We start from the raw sequence: 20872 nt of genomic DNA, 5'->3' as shown, positions 1-20872 counted from the left end.
AAGGTATTAGTGGGCTGCACTCAATGCGTACAAGAATATGGCTAAATGGTTGAAATGGCTCTGAGCACTATGGGACTTAACTTCTAAGGTCATCAGTCCCCTAGAACTTAGAACTACTTAAACCTAACTAACCTAAGGACATCACACACATCCATGCCCGAGGCAGGATTCGAACCTGCGACCGTAGTAGCAGCGCGGTTCCGGACTGAAGCACCTAGAATTGTTCAGCCACAGTGGCCGGCAGTGCACAAGAAAGAGGTAATCAGGAACTGCTCCTACTACCAAACTATTGCTCTCACGTTCCACGCAAGCAAAATTTTGTTCTACATCTTGAACTAGTGTTTGAAGCTAAAGTGGCAGCCTCACACATCCACAAGGACAAGCAGGTTTTCTCGAAGGAAAGGCAATGCATGGACTCAGCCGAGCCCCGGCCTTTCGATAAATCGTAGCACGTCTTCGAGGCAAAAATTCTGGTGTATGGAACGGGTTAGCGAGAGGGCGTACGTGTGCTTAAAACGAGGGATTTCACAGTACGGCTCGAGGCAAGGCGGAGCTGGCTGAATGATATTCGAACTGAAGCACTGAAGTGTTAGCCCGTGCCCTTCTGTCTTCCAGGGCTCCTGGGTCCCACAGAAGACGTCGTGGTCACACAAGACACGTAGCGTGGAGAGTGTTACGCTGGTTGGGATGTCTGGTTGGAACGGAGAAGAGTCGTCCGAAGGGTCTGGTCTGTCTGCAATAGGATCGGCTGTCGGAAGTGTGACCTGTTGGAATTACTCCCACTGACCTTCCTGGCGCCGCCACCCACATCAGCTGTCTCCAACGCCGACTAAGAATCCGATGAGAACATACTTGGTGTGGAATTATTCGAACTTCGGTTCCGTTTCTGTGTTACATGTAAGTGGTGGTCGATGCAGGTTAATTCGACGGCTAGTTCACGGCTCCGCAGTAACAGTTCCTACCAGGATCATAACGATTGCTAGCTGTACTGTTGGCAGCCAGTATTTGACTAAGTTCTATAGAGTGGCTCTGCCCAGCCTCTCTGTATTGTGTTACGGGTTAGCGGTTATGTAATGTTATGCTAACCGGGGACCTAGAAACGACGGAGAGGTTCCGTCCCCGCCGCAGCCGCAGTGGTCCGCAACCCCACGACGACTACCGCAGTCCACTTCACCCCTCCACCGCCCCACACCGAATCCAGGGTTATTGTGCGGTTCGGACCCCGGTGGAACCCCCAGGGAACGTCTCACACCAGACGAGTGTAACCCATATGTTTGCGTGGTAGAGTAATGGTGGTGTACGCGTAGGTGTAGAACTTGTTTGCGCAGCAATCGCCGACATAGTGTAGCTGAGGCGGAATAAGGGGAATCGGCCCGCATTCGCCGAGGCAGATGGAAAACCGCCTAAAAACCATCCAAAGACTGGCCGGCTCACCGGACCTCGACACAAATCCGCCGGGCGGAATCGTGCGGGGGGGACCGGCGCTCCGCGTTAGACCGCACGGCCAACCGGGCGGGCTGCGGGTTAGCGGTACTTGTGTCCACTCTGAGGTATGCTATATGACAGATCACAATGGCTGCGCTTACCTAGCCGTTGGCCTGCGGATCCCGGTCGTATTAACGTCGCTATTTTCTGCGTAACACATTATTGTCGTGGATATTGATATTTATGTTGTATTTGTGCGTTTTAAACAGTAAAACAGGGTGGGTCTACTTGGTTTGGGACCACTCTGTTGTGCAACTTGCTTCCTTTTCGTTGGAAGGTTAAAGTGCAGATTATTAGCTGGTAGAATAGTAGCACATTCTACCAAGGTGTGCTTCATCAATTTTAAAAGCAGTGTTAGGCAGCGTACTTAAATTTTCTGGCACTTCCTGGTACCTCTGTGCGCTCTCTTCTCAAGTGTCAAATTTTGTCATTAGTCTAACCTGACCTCTTTTTGGAGATCGTCGCTAGTCGTTTTTCTATTCCTGGAGGAGAGAGAGGCAGATATCTTAAAACTAATTATTCATTGCGTTCTTAGCTTGCTCACATGAAGATTTTCTTTCATTGACTCACACACAATTTTGCGGTCGGAACAGTGAATTGGTATTTAATTGTTTTGTGTATTTCTAAGGCAGCATTATGGGTATTATAGACGTGGTCGGCTCCCGTGCTGAACCTAAAGCTCAATGCGACGGGTCGGTTGGCCAGTCGGTGCTGAGCGTGTGGGCGGTTAAGGCGGTTTGCACTAATTCTGATGTTGCTGTATTATGATACCGCTGTTATTCTATATCTGGTCTTTTTGGTAAAATTTTATTTTAACTTTGGTGCAGCTCTTGGAACATTTGATCTCTCCCCTTTTGGGTTTCTGATTAGTAAAGCTATCATTCCCGTAAAGTCTAAAAACTGCTTTATGGTTCTTGTTAAATTACATTCATTTTGACGTTGGTTTGCCATTAGCACTCCAGAATAATCGTTCAAATGCTATTGCAAAAGCTCTAACGAGGCCTAAAAGCTCTCGTTCAGTATTAATCGAAGTACTGTTATCGCTACTAAAACTGTTTTAAATATTCTCTGAAGATAACATTTCAATCTTTATGTTTAATTTTATATAAATAGTCTCATGTACTTTACGAATGGTGCGTAACCTTCATTTAGGCCCAACCATTCCAACCCTTGGGCAATCAACAAATCGCAGGAAGCATACCATGAACAAAATCTCAACATAGGACAAATGATCGAGAAATCGCGAGTGTTCTGTGTCCCTGTCTTCATTTGCCTCCTAGACTATAAGAAACCTTTTCATTGTGTTGCCTGGGAAGGTTGTGGCAGGTGCTAGCAGAGTTCGGTGTCCTACCACACTTAACAACACTAATCATAAGTCCGTACAATAAACACCTCGTAGCTGTGAAGACAAGTGCTGGCACTTTTGATTTCTTCAGTGTATCAAAAGGTGTCAAATATTGTTGTCTTATATCCCCCCCCCCCTCACCAATGAGCAGCATCTATGCAGAACATTTCGTTACCAATGCTGCTGATTGTTGTACTAAAGGCTTATAAGTTGATAGAAGAGCTATTAACAATCTTCGATTTTCTGATGACACCGTCATTTTAGCCAGCAGCGAAGATGAACTTGCTGAGCTACTATCAAAAGTAGTGTATCAAAAGCTGACTTGTTGAAACATTCGTGTTCTAACTCTCTCTCTCTCTCTCTTTTTTTTTTTTTTTTTTTTTTTTTTTTGCGGAACATGGACCTTTAAAGCTAGAGACAAGCAGCGTATAGATGTATTTGAGTTTTGGTGCTGGCGCAGGATGTTGCGCACCAAATGGACTGAAAGAACAACAAATGTGTCCACTATCGAGCAACTTAGTATTTCAAGTCGTCTTTATTCTCGCGTCATACAAAAAATTCTCGAGTTCTTTGGCTATCTTATCAGTAGAGATGGATAACGCTTAGAGAAAATAATAATGAAAGAAAAGATCGAGGACAAGATACCGAGAGGAAGCGCAGCGTGCAGGTGGGCTGATCAAATTAAGAAGATCTCTGGTCTACCTCTTCATCAGGTTCTAAGGGAAGCTTGTAACAGTGCGGAATGGAGACTTGATTCATAGGGCCACGATGCTTAACAGTGAGCGCAACAACTTGTGATCTGTTCATATTATCGATTGCTCGTGGGTTTAAAATGCTCTTCAAAGAAGTCATACTTATAACTGATATTTTCTTTTCTTTTGCTGTATTCGTATCTGTGAAGTCTTTCACTCTTTATAGACATTGTTATTTGTTTCTCTCAAATGTTCACTTTTTAAGGTGCTAAATTTGTTGCTTAGTTTACTCTCTTAAACTTCCAGCTCAGACCATTTCGTAGTTCGGAAACGTGTACACGTTTTCCCAATATGCCACTTACCTTTTTGTGCTTTTTTGTTCTGCTGAAAACTTTATCAGCAAATTATTTTTAAATCCACAGTGTCATGTCACCTTTCTGTGTAGATTTCTAAACGGTCGCTTTTCTGTGCGGCCAATAGAAACACTAGAGAATGGTCCACTTTAGGCACAGTCACTCTCCTGGAAAGGATATTTTCTAGTTTACTTCCAGTGTGTACTCAGACAATGTTAAAACGATGCACCAAATGCAACCTTCATCTCTTGCAGTTGATGTGGAGCCGTTCAGCAGACGCATTAAGGAGAAAAATTTTGATGATATGATACACCATTTAAATATACTACTGATCATTAAAATTGCTACACCAAGAAGAAATGCAGATGATAAACGAGTATTCATTGGAAAAATATATTATACTAGAACTGACATGTGATTGCATTTTCAAGCAATTTGGGTGCACAGATACTGAGAAATCAGTACCCAAAACAACCACCTCTGGCCATAATAACGGCCTTGATACGCCTGGGCATTGAGTCAAACAGACCTTGGATGGCGTCTACAGATATAGCTGCCCATGCAGCTTCAACACGATACCACAGATCATCAAGAGTAGTGACTGGCATATGGTGATGAACCAGATGCTCGGCCACGATTGGCCAGACGTTTTCATAGGTGAGAGATCTGGAGAATGTGCTGGCCAGGGCAGCAGTGGAACATTTTCTGTATCCAGAAAGGCCCGTACAGGACCTACAACATGCGGCCATGCATTATCCTGCTGAAATGTAGGGTTTCGCAAGGATCGAATGAAGGGTAGAGCCACGGGTCGCAACACATCTGGAATGTAACGTCCACTGTTCAAAGTGCCGTCAATGCAAACAAGAGGTGACCGAGACGTGTAACCAATGGCACCCCATACCATCACGCCGGGTGATATGCCAGTATGGCGATGACGAATACACGCTTCCAATGTGCGTTCACCGCGATGTCGCCAAACATGGATGCGACCATCATGATGCTGTAAACAGAATCTGGATTCATCCGAAAAAATGACGTTTGCCATTTGTGCACCCAGGTTCGTCGTTGAGTACACCATCTCAGGTGCTCCTGTCTGTGGTGCAACGTCAAGGGTAACCTTAGCCATTGTCTCCGAGCTGATGGTCCATGCTGCTGAAAACGTCGTCGAACTGTTCGTGGAGATAGTTGTTGTCTTGCAAACGTCCCCATCTGTTGACTCAGGGATCGAGACGTGGCTGCACGATCCGTTACAGCCATGAGGATAAGATGCCTGTCATCTCGACTGCTAGTAATACGAGGCCGTTGGGATCCAGCACGGAGTTCCGTATTACCCTCCTGAACCCACCGTTTCCATATTCTGCTAACAGTCATTGGATCTCGACCAACGCGAGCACCAATGTTGCGATACGATAAACCGCACTCGCTATAGGCTACAATCCGACCTTTATCAAAGTCGGAAACGTGATGGTACGCATTTCTCCTCCTTAGAGGAGGCATCACAACAACGTTTCACCAGGCAACGCCGGTCAACTGCTGTTTGTGTATGAGAAATCGGTTGGAAACTTTCCTCATGTCAGCACGTTGTAGGTGTTGCCACCGGCGCCAACCTTGTGTAAATGCTCTGAAAAGCTAATAACTTGCATATCACAGCATCTTCTTCCTGTCGGTTAAATTTCGCGTCTGTAGCACGTCATCTTCGTGGTGTAGCAATTTTAATATCCCATAGTGTATAAATAGTTTTATCTAAAGCCACAGAATTTAAGTAGTGTTAGCAATATGTAAATATTTCATATTACATTACCAGATAAAAATTATACTTGTTTTTCATGGCAATGTATAGAAAAATTCTATGGTTTTGCTAAAAGGTGACTAACTCAACAACGGAACTGTCATTATGGACCATTTAGTAAAGAGAAGGTTGTTTTACTTCAGGTATCCACCGAGGTCACATCCCAAGTTCACTACACTATTTCGCCCCTTGTCCGTTACCCGTTACTTCCTTTATCACGCCGCTCCTGTCGCTACCCTACACTTTGGGTGCTGGCAGTGGTGACGCTGGCGACCCCAGCTGCAAACTGATGTCTCTCGTCCACGCGCTGTCTCCATCGGCTGCGGATCTCAGTGTGCGCGGATGCTTTGATTTGTCTCGGCTCAGTACCGGAATCGACGCCTGACGAACTTTTAGGCTTCTATCTTTGCTAATTAGAACGTCTTGGACACTAATATCAATGAGTTCTTTGATCAATAGTCCCTGAAAGAAGAAGAATGTATTGGTATCTGGCTTTTGTTGTAATCCGTAGTGCAGCCAGTTATCGTACTATGATCAGCCACGCATGATTTTGGTGGTGTAACGATATTCAGTTTGGCAGCTAGACTGACGGCACCTCTCGTCTATCACGTGAAAAGTTTCTCTAATGCATATCTTACTGCATTGACGAGGGGATTTGGCACACATCTGGTTTAGGAAGATCTAGATCGTTCTTAACCGAACCAATTGGTGTCAGGATCTCATGGGATGGATGAAATCCACGTTTAACGTTGAACTTCTTGAAAATTTTGCTGACCTTTCTGAATTTAAACGCCTACAAATGGGATACAAGCTATTGATTTGTGGTCCTCTTTTTCTTCCTGCTGTTGTGTAGGCATAACGTGTCTAAAGTCGCGCCCTGTCTGCTTGCTGCTGCAGCCTCCCTTCAGGATGTTGTCTCCTGGTGCTTAATCTTGGTTGATAACATATCATCATCGCGAATGGATCACACTCTCTAAGCAAGTGCACGTAAAACACCTTCAATCTTGGAATTTTTTTGAAGAACTTACGACATGTCCTGGGGGGATACACAAATGTTCTACCAATTAAAAATAAGCCGCAAAACTACAGATCCCTTATCAGGATTTCTCTCTCCGTATGTCTGCATTTATAAGAGAAAAGTGGAGCTCTGTACCAGAAACTAACTTTCAGGAAAACTTGTCTTCCCTGAAAAATCTTCTTTTCTTGGAAAAAGGTAGCCTTATATATACACTGAGGAGACAAAAGTCATGAGATACTTCCTAATTTCCTGTTGGATCTCTTTTTTCCTGCGTAATGCACCAAATCGCCGTGGCGTGGCCTCAACATGTTGGAAGTGTCCTGCCGAAATAATGAGCCATTCTGCCTCTATAGCCATCCATTATTGCGAATGTGTTGCTGGTGGAAGATTTGGTGCACGAACTGATCTCTTGATGATGTCCCTTAAATGTTCGATGGGATTTGTATCGGATGACCAAATCATTTTCTCTAGTTGTCCAAAATGTTCTTCAAACCAATCGCGAATAGATGTGGCCCGTTGACATTGAATCTTCCCCTTAGAAAGTAAAGAATGACTCTGCTAGTAAAACTTCTACATTACTGGATTTTCAAACTCCAGAGTGAAACTGGACGTACTGAGACAGTTTTCTCTTTGCTGATTTTTATCATTACTAATCTGACACATAATATTGTAGCACAACGCAATCTGACTTTCAGTAATCCCTACAAAAGAATAGCCCTGCCTAACAATAACCTATGCCCTTGATGAATCACTTACCTCACAAAAATCTTCGTTACTCGGACTACTGCAATACAGAGAGCGCCAGTACTGTGAGCTAAATAAAAGATTCTAACTACTGAAGGCACTAACTACTGATGGGCATATAGTTAGCAAATGAAAGATTTTGAGAGAGAACAAACAATGTATTTACCTTAATAGCGTTCAAAAGTCATAATACAGGGTGATTCAAAAAGAATACCACAACTTTAAAAATGTGTATTTAATGAAAGAAACATAATATAACCTTCTGTTATACATCATTACAAAGAGTATTTAAAAAGGTTTTTTTTTACTCAAAAACATGTTCAGAGATGTTCAATATGGCCCCCTCCAGACACTCGAGCAATATCAACCCGATACTCCAACTCGTTCCACACTCTCTGTAGCATATCAGGCGTAACAGTTTGGATAGCTGCTGTTATTTCTCGTTTCAAATGATCAATGGTGGCTGGGAGAGGTGGCCGAAACACCATATCCTTAACATACCCCCATAAGAAAAAATCGCAGGGGGTAAGATCAGGGCTTCTTGGAGCCCAGTGATGAAGTGCTCTGTCACGGGCTGCCTGGCGGCCGATCCATCGCCTCGGGTAGTTGACGTTCAGGTAGTTACGGACAGATAAGTGCCAATGTGGTGGCGCTCCATCCTGCTGAAATATGAATTGTTGTGCTTCTTGTTCGAGCTGAGGGAACAGCCAATTCTCTAACATCCCCAGATACTGTAGTCCAGTTACAGTAGCACCTTCGAAGAAAAAGGGACCAAAAACTTTATTGGCTGAAATGACACGGAAAACGTTCACCTTAGGCGAGTGACGTTCATACTGAGTTGTTTCCCGTGGGTTCTCAGTGCCCCATATACAGACATTGTGACGATTCACTTTCCCGTTAGTGTGGAAAGTTGCTTCATCACTAAACACAATCTTTGAAACGAAAGATTCATCTGTTTCCATTTGAGCAAGGATAAAATCACAGAAATCGATTCTTTTAATCTTATCAGCTGCAGACAGTGCTTGAACCAATTTCAGACGATAAGGTTTCATAACTAACCTTTTTCGTAGGACTCTCCATACAGTTGATTGTGGAATTTGCAGCTCTCTGCTAGCTCTGCGAGTCGATTTTCCTGGGCTGCGAACAAATGCTTGCTGGATGCGTGCTACATTTTCATACTCGTTCTCGGCCGTCCAGAACTTTTCCCTTTGCACAAACACCCATTCTCTGTAAACTGTTTATACCAACGGTTTAATACACCACCTATCAGGAGGTTTAACACCATACTTCGTTCGAAATGCAAGCTGAACAACTGTCGTCGATTCACTTCTGCCGTACTCAATAACACAAAAAGCTTTCTGTTGAGCGGTCGCCATCTTAGCATCAACTGACGCTGACGCCTAGTCAACAGCGCCTCAAGCGAACAAATGTACAACTAAATGAAACTTTATAGCTCCCTTAATTCGCCGACAGATAGTGCTTAGCTCTGCCTTTTGTCGTTGCAGAGTTTTAAATTCCTAAAGTTGTGGTATTCTTTTTGAATCACCCTGTATATATAAATTTGTGACATCCAATTTAACAAACTTCCTTTTTCCGACGGACACATTTCCAGATCGTCCACTCATATTAACATCTCAGAACTCTGGCATCTCTCTCCCCACATGTACCACTGCTGGCGGCTCACCTCCAACTGCCTAGCGCTATGGGCTGTTCACATCCAGCTGCCCAACACTACACTGGCGAATAACTTCCAACGAGTATAACCAGCCACAGACTGCACACAACGCAGCCAGCGATTTTAATAGAGAGCGCTACGTGACGTTACCAACATAAAAACCTGAACAGCATACTTACAAATGATGCATTGTCATCATCAAAAATCCCATCGTCGTGTGGGAAGATTAAGTCCATGAATGGCTGCGAATCGTCTCCATGTAGCCTACCATAGCGATATTCATCACATAAATTGGCAATTGCGATTGAGGACAAATATCAGCTGTAGAATGGAATGACGCCAATGAAAATTTGAGCAGGACAGGAACTCGAACCCGTATTTCTCGCTTATCGCGAGCAGTCGCCTTACCATTTGGCTATCTGTGCATGACTTACGGCCCGACCCAAGCTTCCATATGTCGACAACCATGCGTCCTGTACCAAGGAACTTTGCATCGTAATTACAACTCAGGCACTTCAATATCGTATAACCACATCTAACCATATCAGTCAATAATCGATTCAGTTGAACCGGAGGACCCATTGCATTTCATGAAAGCACACTCCACATCAACATGGAGCCATCACTAGCTTGCACAGTGCCTTGTTGACAACCTGTGTCCTGGCTTCGTGGGATCTGCGCTACACTCGAACCCTACCATCAGTTCTTACCAACTGAAACCGGGATTCATCTGACCATGCCACGAATTTCCAGTCGTCTAGGGTCCAACCGATATAGTCACGAGCCCAGAGGAGGCGCTGCAGGTGATGTCGTGCTGTTAGGAAAGGCACTCACGTCGCTCGTGTGCTGTCTTAGCAGAGTAAAACCACAATCCGTCGTCCTAACGAATACGTTCCTGATACGTCTCGCATTGATTTCCATCGACATTTGCGGTTATTCCAACCAGTGTTGCTTGTCTGTTGGCACTAACAACTCTACCCAGATGCCGCTGTTCTCGGTCGTTAAAAGAAGACCGTCGGCCAGTGCGTTGCCTAAGTAGTCTTGGCACACTCCTGACACTGTGCATCTCGGAATATAGAATTCCCTAATGATTTCTTAAGTGGAATGTCCCACGCATCTAGTTCCAACTGCCATTCCGCGTGCAAAGTGTGTTAATTCCCGTAGTGCAACGATAATCACATCGGAAACCCCATTTCACGTGAATCGTCTGGGTTTAGCTGACAGGTCCGTCAAAGCACTGCTCTTGTGCACGCGATGCTACCGCCATCTGTAAAAAGCATATCTCTATCGCATGACTGTTGAGTCCTCAATGTATGCTCTTGTTACATTTATGACTTCCTGAGTCAATAGTTTGTTACTTTCTCTCTTTCTGCATGTTTTGATTATGAAACTCACGAATAATGGTAACTTGAATTTACAAATTGCATTAGATTGTGTTCTACTGTAAAAAAAGAATAATCAGTTTCATTTTTGGTTCTGTCTGGTCGTTGCCAGCATACATATATATATCAACATTGTTCAGAAAACAAAAAAACAAAAAAATTACGAGTGTTACAAAATGCTATGCAAAGGAATTATTTTTGTCAATTCGGTTTTGGTTATGGAAAATTAACACTGTGAATAAAAGCAGAACATGACATGGTAATGCTCATTACACGAGTATGTCTCTTAAAGTATGTAACACAGTGTTCAGTTGTATTAAGAGCCTGAATAGTTTCCTGTGAACACCTCTCAGCCCGTATTGACAACAAATTATCCTCTCCCACGTGACGACAGACCTACCGAACTTGTAAAATGACAAGAGTACGAAGTGTATATTGTTTTGATCATGTTATTGTGCAGTGTAGTACTGATCGTGTTTATCTGCTGATATAGTTATAGTCTAGAAAACAAGCCCTTTGTCTTTTTTTTTTTTTTTTTTTTTTAAATGGGAGGCGAGAATAGCTGCACTATAAAAGAAAATGTGACATGTTTCCTCTAGACGTTGATGCTCAGTATAATGGCTTCAGCATTTAGTTTGTGCAGAGTGACGAAGAGTATACTCATTTCATACCTCAAAAATATATGGCTACACGCGTTTATCGCTAGCGATTATGTGCAGAGTCAATTTTTTATCTGCTTGATCATTCAAATTCTGTGTATAGAGGTCCGGTATTTTCTCTAGTGTACAGCATCAAACTTGCGTTTTCTGGTGCGTTAATTTGTAGCCATACGTCACTACGTGTGCCTAACTCTGGGTTAATGTATAAAGGAATAAGACTTTGGGCAGCTGGATGAGACGCACCACCCTAATGACGACCTGGACTCATCTCGAGATGAGGTCCTCATTGAACCAAAAACGTTGACTGGTGAATGTCCAATCACAACGAAACTGAGCTGATTAGAGCTGTATCTAACGCTTAACGGGATTCATGACACGCGATTTGTGGCGATACATGAATCCCAAATTTGTGGACGATTATGATACAGTTTTTGAGCTATTAGGAGTACATTATCTTGCTGAAGGTTATGATCTAGATGAACAAATGGACGGGAAAAGACGTCCTTGTATAATCTCAAAGATGTCAAAGACATATGACTGCAGCCCAACAACTGTACAATCGTCCTCTCACGCCACATAGTGGATTGCAAGAATAATATACAAAAGAATGGATATAATATTAGACATATATTATAGGATGATGCATTATCTGTAGGAAAGGTAGTGGCAGAAGAGAGACTTTGCACTTGAAGATGGAGATGAGACTTACGAACAATCAACACACTTTCATAAGACTTAACGATCTAGGAAAAGTGATCGACAATGTAATACGGAGTAAGATGTTTCACATTTCCAGAGAAATAGGCTTCAGCTACAAGGAAAGACAGGTATTCTATATTTACAGGGTGGTCCATTGATCGTGACCGGGCCAAATATCTCACGAAATAAGCGTCAAACGAAACAACTACAGCGTGATTACCTGTAAATACTACATTAATGCAATAAATACTCAGAATGGTGTCCGTCAACCTCAAAGCATTTGGCATTACGTGAAACGACATTCCTCTCAACAGCGAGTAGTTCGCCTTCCGTAATGTTCGCACATGCATTGACATTGCGCTAACGCATGTTGTCAGGCGTTGTCGGTGGATAACGATAGCAAATATCCTTCAACTTTCCCCACAGAAAGAAATCCGGGGACGTTAGATCCGGTGAACGTGCGGGCCATGGTATGGTGCTTCGACGACCAATCCACCTGTCATGAAATATGCTATTCAATACCACTTCAACCGCACGCGAGCTATGTGCCGGACGTCCATCATGTTGGAAGTACATCGCCATTCTGTCATACAGTGAAACATCTTGTAGTAGAACATTACGTAGGAAATCAGCATACATTGCACCATTTAGATTGCCATCGATAAAATGAGGGCCAATTATCCTGCCTCCCATAATGCCAAACCATACATTAACTGCCAAGGTCGGTGATGTTCCACTTGTAGCAGCCATCGTGGATTTTCCGTTGCCCAGTAGTGCATATTATGCCGGTTTGCGTTACCGCTGTTGCTGAATGACGCGTCGTCGCTAAATTAAACGCGCGCAAAAAATCTGTCATCGTCCCGTAATTTCTCTTGTGCCCAGTGGCAGAACTGTACACGACTTTCAAAGTCGTCGCCATGCAATTCCTGGTGCATAGAAATATGGTACGGGTGCAATCGATGTTGATACAGCATCCTCAACACCAACGTTTTTGAGATTCCCGGACCTCGCTCAATTTGTGTGCTACTGACGTGCGGATTAGCCGTTACAGCAGCTAAACATCTACTTGGGCATCATCATTTGTTGCAGGTCGTGGTTGACGTTTCAAACGTGGCTGAACACTTCCTGTTTCCTTAAATAACGTAACTATCCGTCGAACGTTCCGGACACTTGGATGATGTCGTCCAGGATACCGAGCAGCATACATAGCACACGCTCGTCGGGCATTTTGATCACAATAGCCATACATCAACACGATGTCGACCTTTTCCGCAATTGGTAATCGGTCCATTTTAACGCGGGTAATGTATCACGAAGCAAATACCGTCGGCACTGCAGGAATGTTGCGTGATACCACGTATTTATGTTTGCACCTATTACAGCGCCATCTATCACAAAGCGAAAAAAGTGGTCCAACTAAAACATTCATATTTCTTTACATACTACACGAATATATAATAACAATGAGGGTTCCTATTTAAAAAAACGCAGTTGATATCCGTTTGACCTATAGCAGCGTCATCTAGTGGGCCAACCATAGCGCCATCTGGTTTCTCCCTTCAAGTTAGACGAGTTTCGTTCTTTGTAGTTTTTTCGTTTGATGCTTATTTTGTGAGATATTTGGCCCGGTCACTATCAATGGACCACCGTGTATATGTAACACTATATGCGCATTGTAGAGGGCAGCCTACATGACAGACACTGGTGAACCATTTCTTGTCCCTGATGTGTAGGCTGTCGCGCAGAGCAAGTCGAAAAGACAGGCTGATACTATTCGCACACAACATACCTGTCATACAGGGCACCCTATGCACGGGAAACAGAGGAAACACGTTTTTGTCTGTATCTACTGCTATGGGAGTAACTAGATTATAAACACTGGTGATGACACTCCTGAAGTTTTCTGTATATGTGCCAACTGTGGTTAAAATCGATCGATGGGCTTGACACAAGATCCTCGACATACATATATACAAAAATATATAATTACACATAGTCACATCAGTTCCACAAAACTTGGGTTTTCTAAGAGATTAACATAATCTAAATAATGTAACGCCATGGGAAGATCACAAAAAAGCCAACTGGTGATATTTTATTACCTAAGGGTTGTAATATTTGATGAGTGATTATATAAATAGCATTTACATTCGAGTAAATCTCCTGGAACCCAAACTATGATATGCTAAGTAAATTGTTTCCACTTAAGTGTGATACTTACCTATAGTACATTAAGACGTATCTCTAAGGATACTGGACGATAATGGTTTAAGCATTTCTTGTCACGTTTCTTACGAAGAGGTTTGACGACAATGTACTGATATTTTAACCTGTCTGGAAAAATTGCCTGTGCCAATGAAGCACTACAGACATCAGCCTTCAACACCCCTTTGGTGGGGTTGCATGCCCTCAGGCACTTGAACAGTCATGAGGACCACTCAGGTGAGTGAGTGTCAAGATCTTTGATTCACATTTTTAACGTGGTCAACAAAGGTGCATGGGGTTAGGAAAAACTTATAACTTAACAGTTCATTCACAGGTTACAACAAAAGTTGAAAGTAGAAGATCTGTAGCCTGGGTCTACGTAATATGCCTTTATATGCTTGTAGCCCTTGAAAACGGACAAATTAACACGGAAAATATTCTTCATTCTCATTTTTCTCTCTTAAGCCTTCACTATTCCTAAAGCCCAAACAGAGGTATGATCCTCGATTGCAAGTTGATTTCCGAGCACAGTTTCAAAAAATTAGAATCAATAGGAGAATACTGCTGACTTTTTGTAGTACCCAGAAGCAGCGAACGGTGGATGGACTACGTTTTCTTTAGTGAATTTTAAAATTTTCCCGGCGAATTGAATGTTCGAACAAATTTCTGGCTTGTAGCCTGTCGTCGTTGAATCCACCGCACGACATTTTGACTGGGTACCTGTTAGTCATCTTAAGGTGAGCCATCGAAGATGCAAGCCATAAGTTTGTTTGATCACTTTTTCTTTTATTTGCTTATTTAATATAGTTACGTGTCTTGGAACTCAGGGCGCCAAAATTTTTCAATCTTTGCTCGATATCTACGCGTATTACTGGAAACCATAGGAACAAAAGAAATCGAAAATCTGTTATTTCAGAAATCGATTATTTTGAGCGGTTTTTACACCCACGTTAAACTGGCATTGAAGAGACATTGTAACCAAAAACAGGTGCTATCAGCGGCAACCAACATCCCTAGTATGCGCTGATTGTTTTCTTGGTAAGTCGAAATTGCGTATTTGCTATGATTATAATTTCGTGTACCAGGTTAGGAAAACGTTTTTCCTGTGTACTCTAGTCCATACGAGGTGAGAAATTACAGCGTTCATCTAGGAATTACTCTAGATATTTCTTTACTACGTTTCCTCCAATCGTTACATAGTTTAGCGTTATTTAAGTGTTTATTACGAGATTCTATTTCAGAAGGTTTTAATGATAGCTTAACATTTCAAACCGTCCTTCACCTCATGGATAGAGGGATAGAGAAACAAATAAAATCGCTCAAAAGAGGAAAGGCCTCTGGACCTGATGGGATACCAGTTCAATTTTACACAGAGTACGCGAAGGAACTTGCCCCCCTTCTTGCAGCGGTGTACCGTAGGTCTCTAGAAGAGCGTAGCGTTCCAAAAGATTGGAAAAGTGCACAGGTCATCCCCGTTTTCAAGAAGGGACGTCGAACAGATGTGCAGAACTATAGACCTATATCTCTAACGTCGATCAGTTGTAGAATTTTGGAACACGTATTATGTTCGAGTATAATGACTTTTCTGGAGACTAGAAATCTACTCTGTAGGAATCAGCATGGGTTTCGAAAAAGACGGTCATGTGAAACCCAGCTCGCGCTATTCGTCTACGAGACTCAGAGGGCCATAGACACGGGTTCACAGGTAGATGCCGTGTTTCTTGACTTCCGCAAGGCGTTCGATACAGTTCCCCACAGTCGTTTAATGAACAAAGTAAGAGCATATGGACTATCAGACCAATTGTGTGATTGGATTGAGGAGTTCCTAGATAACAGGACGCAGCATGTTATTCTCAATGGAGAGAAGTCTTCCGAAGTAAGAGTGATTTCAGGTTTGCCGCAGGGGAGTGTCATAAGACCGTTGCTATTCACAATATACATAAATGACCTGGTGGATGACATCGGAAGTTCACTGAGGCTTTTTGCAGATGATGCTGTGGTGTATCGAGAGGTTGTAACAATGGAAAATTGTACTGAAATGCAGGAGGATCTGCAGCGAATTGACGCATGGTGCAGGGAATGGCAATTGAATCTCAATGTAGACAAGTGTAATGTGCTGAGAATACACAGAAAGATAGATCCCTTATCATTTAGCTACAAAATAGCAGGTCAGCAACTGGAAGCAGTTAATACCATAAATTATCTGGAGGTACGCATTACGAGTGATTTAAAATGGAATGATCATATAATGTTGATCGTCGGTAAAGCAGATGCCAGACTGGGATTCATTGGAAGAATCCTAAGGAAATGCAATCCGAAAACAAAGGAAGTAGGGTACAGTACGCTTGTTCGCCCACTACTTGAATACTGCTCACCAGTGTGGGATCCGTACCAGATAGGGTTGATACAAGACATAGAGAAGATCCAACGGAGAGCAGCGCGCTTCGTTACAGGATCATTTAGTAATCGCGAAAGCGTTACGGAGATGATAGATAAACTCCAGTGGAAGACTCTGCAGGAGAGACGCTCAGTAGCTCGGTACGGGCTTTTGTCAAAGTTTCGAGAACATACCTTCACCGAAGAGTCAAACAGTATATTGCCCCCTCCTACGTATATCTCGCGAAGAGACCATGAGGATAAAATCAGAGAGATTAGAGCCCACACAGAGGCATACCGACAATCCTACTTTCCACGAACAATACGAGACTGGAATAGAAGGGAGAACCGATAGACGTACTGAAGGTACCCTCCGCCACACACCGTCAGGTGGCTTGCGGAGTATGGATGTAGATGTAGATGTAGATGTAGATAACAGCATAACGTTTGTCTTCTTGAGTCACCGTTAAAAGCATACAACACGCCACTTGCAAATAATCACACGATTCCTACTGACATGGTCTACGTCTGTTTCTCTCCTGGACGTATTAAAGATGCGTTATTCGGAGGCAGTAGTGATTTGGGAAGTTGATAAGCACCTCTGGATAATCTACGTAAGGCAACCAGAGAGAGACGGCTGTCATAGGTTATCAAAAATGCTGGTAATGTCGATCATCATCGACAGAGCGTACATAGAACGAGTGTCCATCGATAGCGAGACCGCCTTATTCACTGCATCTTCTGCACAACAGTGATGTCCAGAAGACAAATGAGTCTGTAGGATTTAATTGTCATGGGATCATTGTCTTACCCTTTACTAATAACCTCACAAATCTCCCGCGGTACCAGGGTGATCTACTGTAAGAGACACACGTTTTACAGTTCACGCAAGTAGATGCCTAACTGAGGACGTGACATTTATATTACTTCAGTGGGCATTTCTTTTTGAATCTTAAAATTATTTCCCTCAGCTCTTCTTGCGCTAATGGTCACACAAGCTTATTACTTCTACAGTCCGTCTATAGCATACTTGGTAATCTGTGCTGTCTAGTCTCATTCTACGTCAGGAAGCAATATTTCCTTCAGCAGGGCAGCAGACTGTTCCCAGCTTTCTGTTACCATTCCAGCACCTGTTTTGAGATACTCGTTTCTACATTGATATTTGATTTGAAGAGCGGGACGGATTCAAAACAGTTGACACAGTTTTCATGCTCAGACTAGGGGAACCCATTGAGAACACGGCAAGTTTCCTCACAATGGCATACTTCAGTACATGTTTTAAACTGCTGGAGAGGCATATACACTCCTGGAAATGGAAAAAAGAACACATTGACACCGGTGTGTCAGACCCACCATACTTGCTCCGGACACTGCGAGAGGGCTGTACAAGCAATGATCACACGCACGGCACAGCGGACACACCAGGAACCGCGGTGTTGGCCGTCGAATGGCGCTAGCTGCGCAGCATTTGTGCACCGCCGCCGACAGTGTCAGCCAGTTTGCCGTGGCGTACGGAGCTCCATCGCAGTCTTTAACACTGGTAGCATGCAGCGACAGCGTGGACGTGAACCTGTTGATGTGAATGTGCAGTTGACGAACTTTGAGCGAGGGCTTATAGTGAGCATGCGGGAGGCCGGGTGGACGTACCGCCGAATTGCTCAACACGTGGGGCGTGAGGTCTCCACAGTACATCGATGTTGTCGCCAGTGGTCGGCGGAAGGTGCACGTGCCCGTCGACCTGGGACCGGACCGCAGCGACGCACGGATGCACGCCAAGACCGTAGGATCCTACGCAGTGCCGTAGGGGACCGCACCGCCACTTCCCAGCAAATTAGGGACACTGTTGCTCCTGGGGTATCGGCAAGGACCATTCGCAACCGTCTCCATGAAGCTGGGCTACGGTCCCGCACACCGTTAGGCCGTGTTCCGCTCACGCCCCAACATCGTGCAGCCCGCCTCCAGTGGTGTCGCGACAGGCGTGAATGGAGGGACGAATGGAGACGTGTCGTCTTCAGTGATGAGAGTCGCTTCTGCCTTGGTGCCAATGATAGTCGTATGCGTGTTTGGCGCCGTGCAGGTGAGCGCCACAATCAGGACTGCATACGACCGAGGCACACAGGGCCAACACCCGGCATCATGGTGTGGGGAGCGATCTCCCTACACTGGCCGTACACCACTGGTGATCGTCGAGGGGACACTGAATAGTGCACGGTACATCCAAACCGTCATCGAACCCATCGTTCTACCATTTCTAGACCGGCAAGGGAACTTGCTGTTCCAACAGGACAATGCACGTCCGCATGTATCCCGTGCCACCCAACGTGCTCTAGAAGGTGTAAGTCAACTACCCTGGCCAGCAAGATCTCCGGATCTGTCCCCCATTGAGCATGTTTGGGACTGGATGAAGCGTCGCCTCGCGCGGTCTGCACGTCCAGCACGAACGCTGGTCCAACTGAGGCGCCAGGTGGAAATGGCATGGCAAGCCGTTCCACAGGACTACATCCAGCATCTCTACGATCGTCTCCATGGGAGAATAGCAGCCTGCATTGCTGCGAAAGGTGGATATACACTTGTAACGCCGGAAATGCATATACTCCTATTTCCATCTATTGTACTATTATTTTTTTTCCTTGTTTTGTTACCTCAAGATATGACATTTCTGTCTCTTTATATATTGTAATTGTTTTACTGTTTGTATATATATATTTATGCACTCATGTCGATGTATAATTGGTTTGTTTCGTAAATATTATTTGTATTTTTACGCTGGGTCTTGCCTAGGGAAAACTGCTATCGAACGATTACGTCGATAGGTCGTGTGACGAATCAAAGTGTGTAGGATCTTTGGTAGTGTTAACTCTGCCGCGTGGAGCGCGGGCAGAACGGGAGTTGGAGTCTGGCGGGAGTAGCGAGTGGAGCAAGTGTTGTGTGACGCTCCCGCGAGTTGCCGCGCTTTCGGGGTTTGGCAGCATGTAATTGCGCTCGACTTGCGATGATAGTTTCTGACATGGTGTCGCGGACGGGAAACATTAACTAGCGCACATCAAGAGCCCGTTTCGTCTGGTGACCGTGTCGAGAAGAAGGCGCGCCAACATCCAGCTTCTGCAACAGCGACGGCCGACAATGAGTGACTGTCGCCACCTCCTCGACCGACGGCTTCAAACCTTCAATCAACCGACAAGGAAGACTGGACGCACGTAAAGTTTTAGAGCTGTATGGCAGACCTCAGCTTTTAATCTTGTTCCATTTTCGTAACTATAATTACAGCAACTTAGCATGAACGTTTGTTGCTCATTGTCCCAATTGCATCACCAAGCAGAGTCCCTTCCTTTTCCGAAATGAACCCGAGTGTCGTTGAAATTCAAACGCCAGCATTAAAGTAATATAGCTAACTCGTTTTCACTGCTTTAATTTCAAAGTTCAATTATGGCATTAATAGCTGGCTACAATATTCAGATTACACAAGCACGAATTAAGAGTGCGAGCTTTGTTACCGTATTTTAGCTTACCTGTGACTGCAGCTCAGCTTGGTACGTACTAAATTTTACTATTGTTAATTGTTCAGAATCATTTAATTCAAGTTCAAAGTTAAATCTCTTCTTTCTAAATTGCGTAGATTCAAGTAGCTTTTGAAATGATTGTTGAGGTAGTCCAAGACTAACCGTATTTTACTGAATTTCGATGTGCTTCAGAAAGAAAGCTCACTATTAACTTCAGTCACTAAATTAACTTTCGATTTTCCGGTTTTAGTAATTCTTTTGCTAAATTAAGTCAGAGTGTAGCGAAATTTATTACTTCTGACAAACTTTCAGTTTTCACACTACACGTGTCAACCTTCAGTTGCCACGCTTCTAGTGCTAATTATATGTGTAATAACCTTTCTTTTTCAGTTACTATAGTAATTGTCCTTAGGACTGGCGACCGTAATTTCCCCCAAATCTCAAATACCTAATTACCGATAGTTAATTGTTAACGTAACGGCTGCACATTTACTTTCCTTATTAACTTTACCCCTTTTCAAAATTAATTTCCACCAGTTTCATTTGCATTTTTCCTTACATTTAGATGTAACCCTTTCCTCCCTCTTTACCGATAGATTAACTTCGGTGACGATTGCTTTTCCCAAATTTCCATTAGGTACACGCGGTTTAATTTTTCACTGTCATTAAGGTCGATAAGTGAGGGGGGAGGTTACACGTGGCGACCTGGTGACAGGACAATCTTCAAATTTGAGGTTGTTCTGGACACGAATTTTGCATTGTGCAAATCTCGTAACAAAGTACTGGTTACGAAATGGTCGATACGTCAGCGAGAATATTCGTGTGAGGAATCCTAATTAGAGTTGAGATTTTGCATTTATATTGAAAATTATTAAAATGAGTGAAGGCAACAATTTCCAAAATTTGGTAGACTTGGATACGGAACAATCGGTCGAACAGTGGGAAACGCG

Source organism: Schistocerca serialis, chromosome 9 (genome assembly GCF_023864345.2).
Source record: "Schistocerca serialis cubense isolate TAMUIC-IGC-003099 chromosome 9, iqSchSeri2.2, whole genome shotgun sequence".
NCBI classification, from domain to species: Eukaryota; Metazoa; Arthropoda; class Insecta; order Orthoptera; family Acrididae; genus Schistocerca; species Schistocerca serialis.
The sequence above is the reverse complement of the archived record's forward strand: the minus strand, read 5'-3'. Positions refer to the sequence as shown.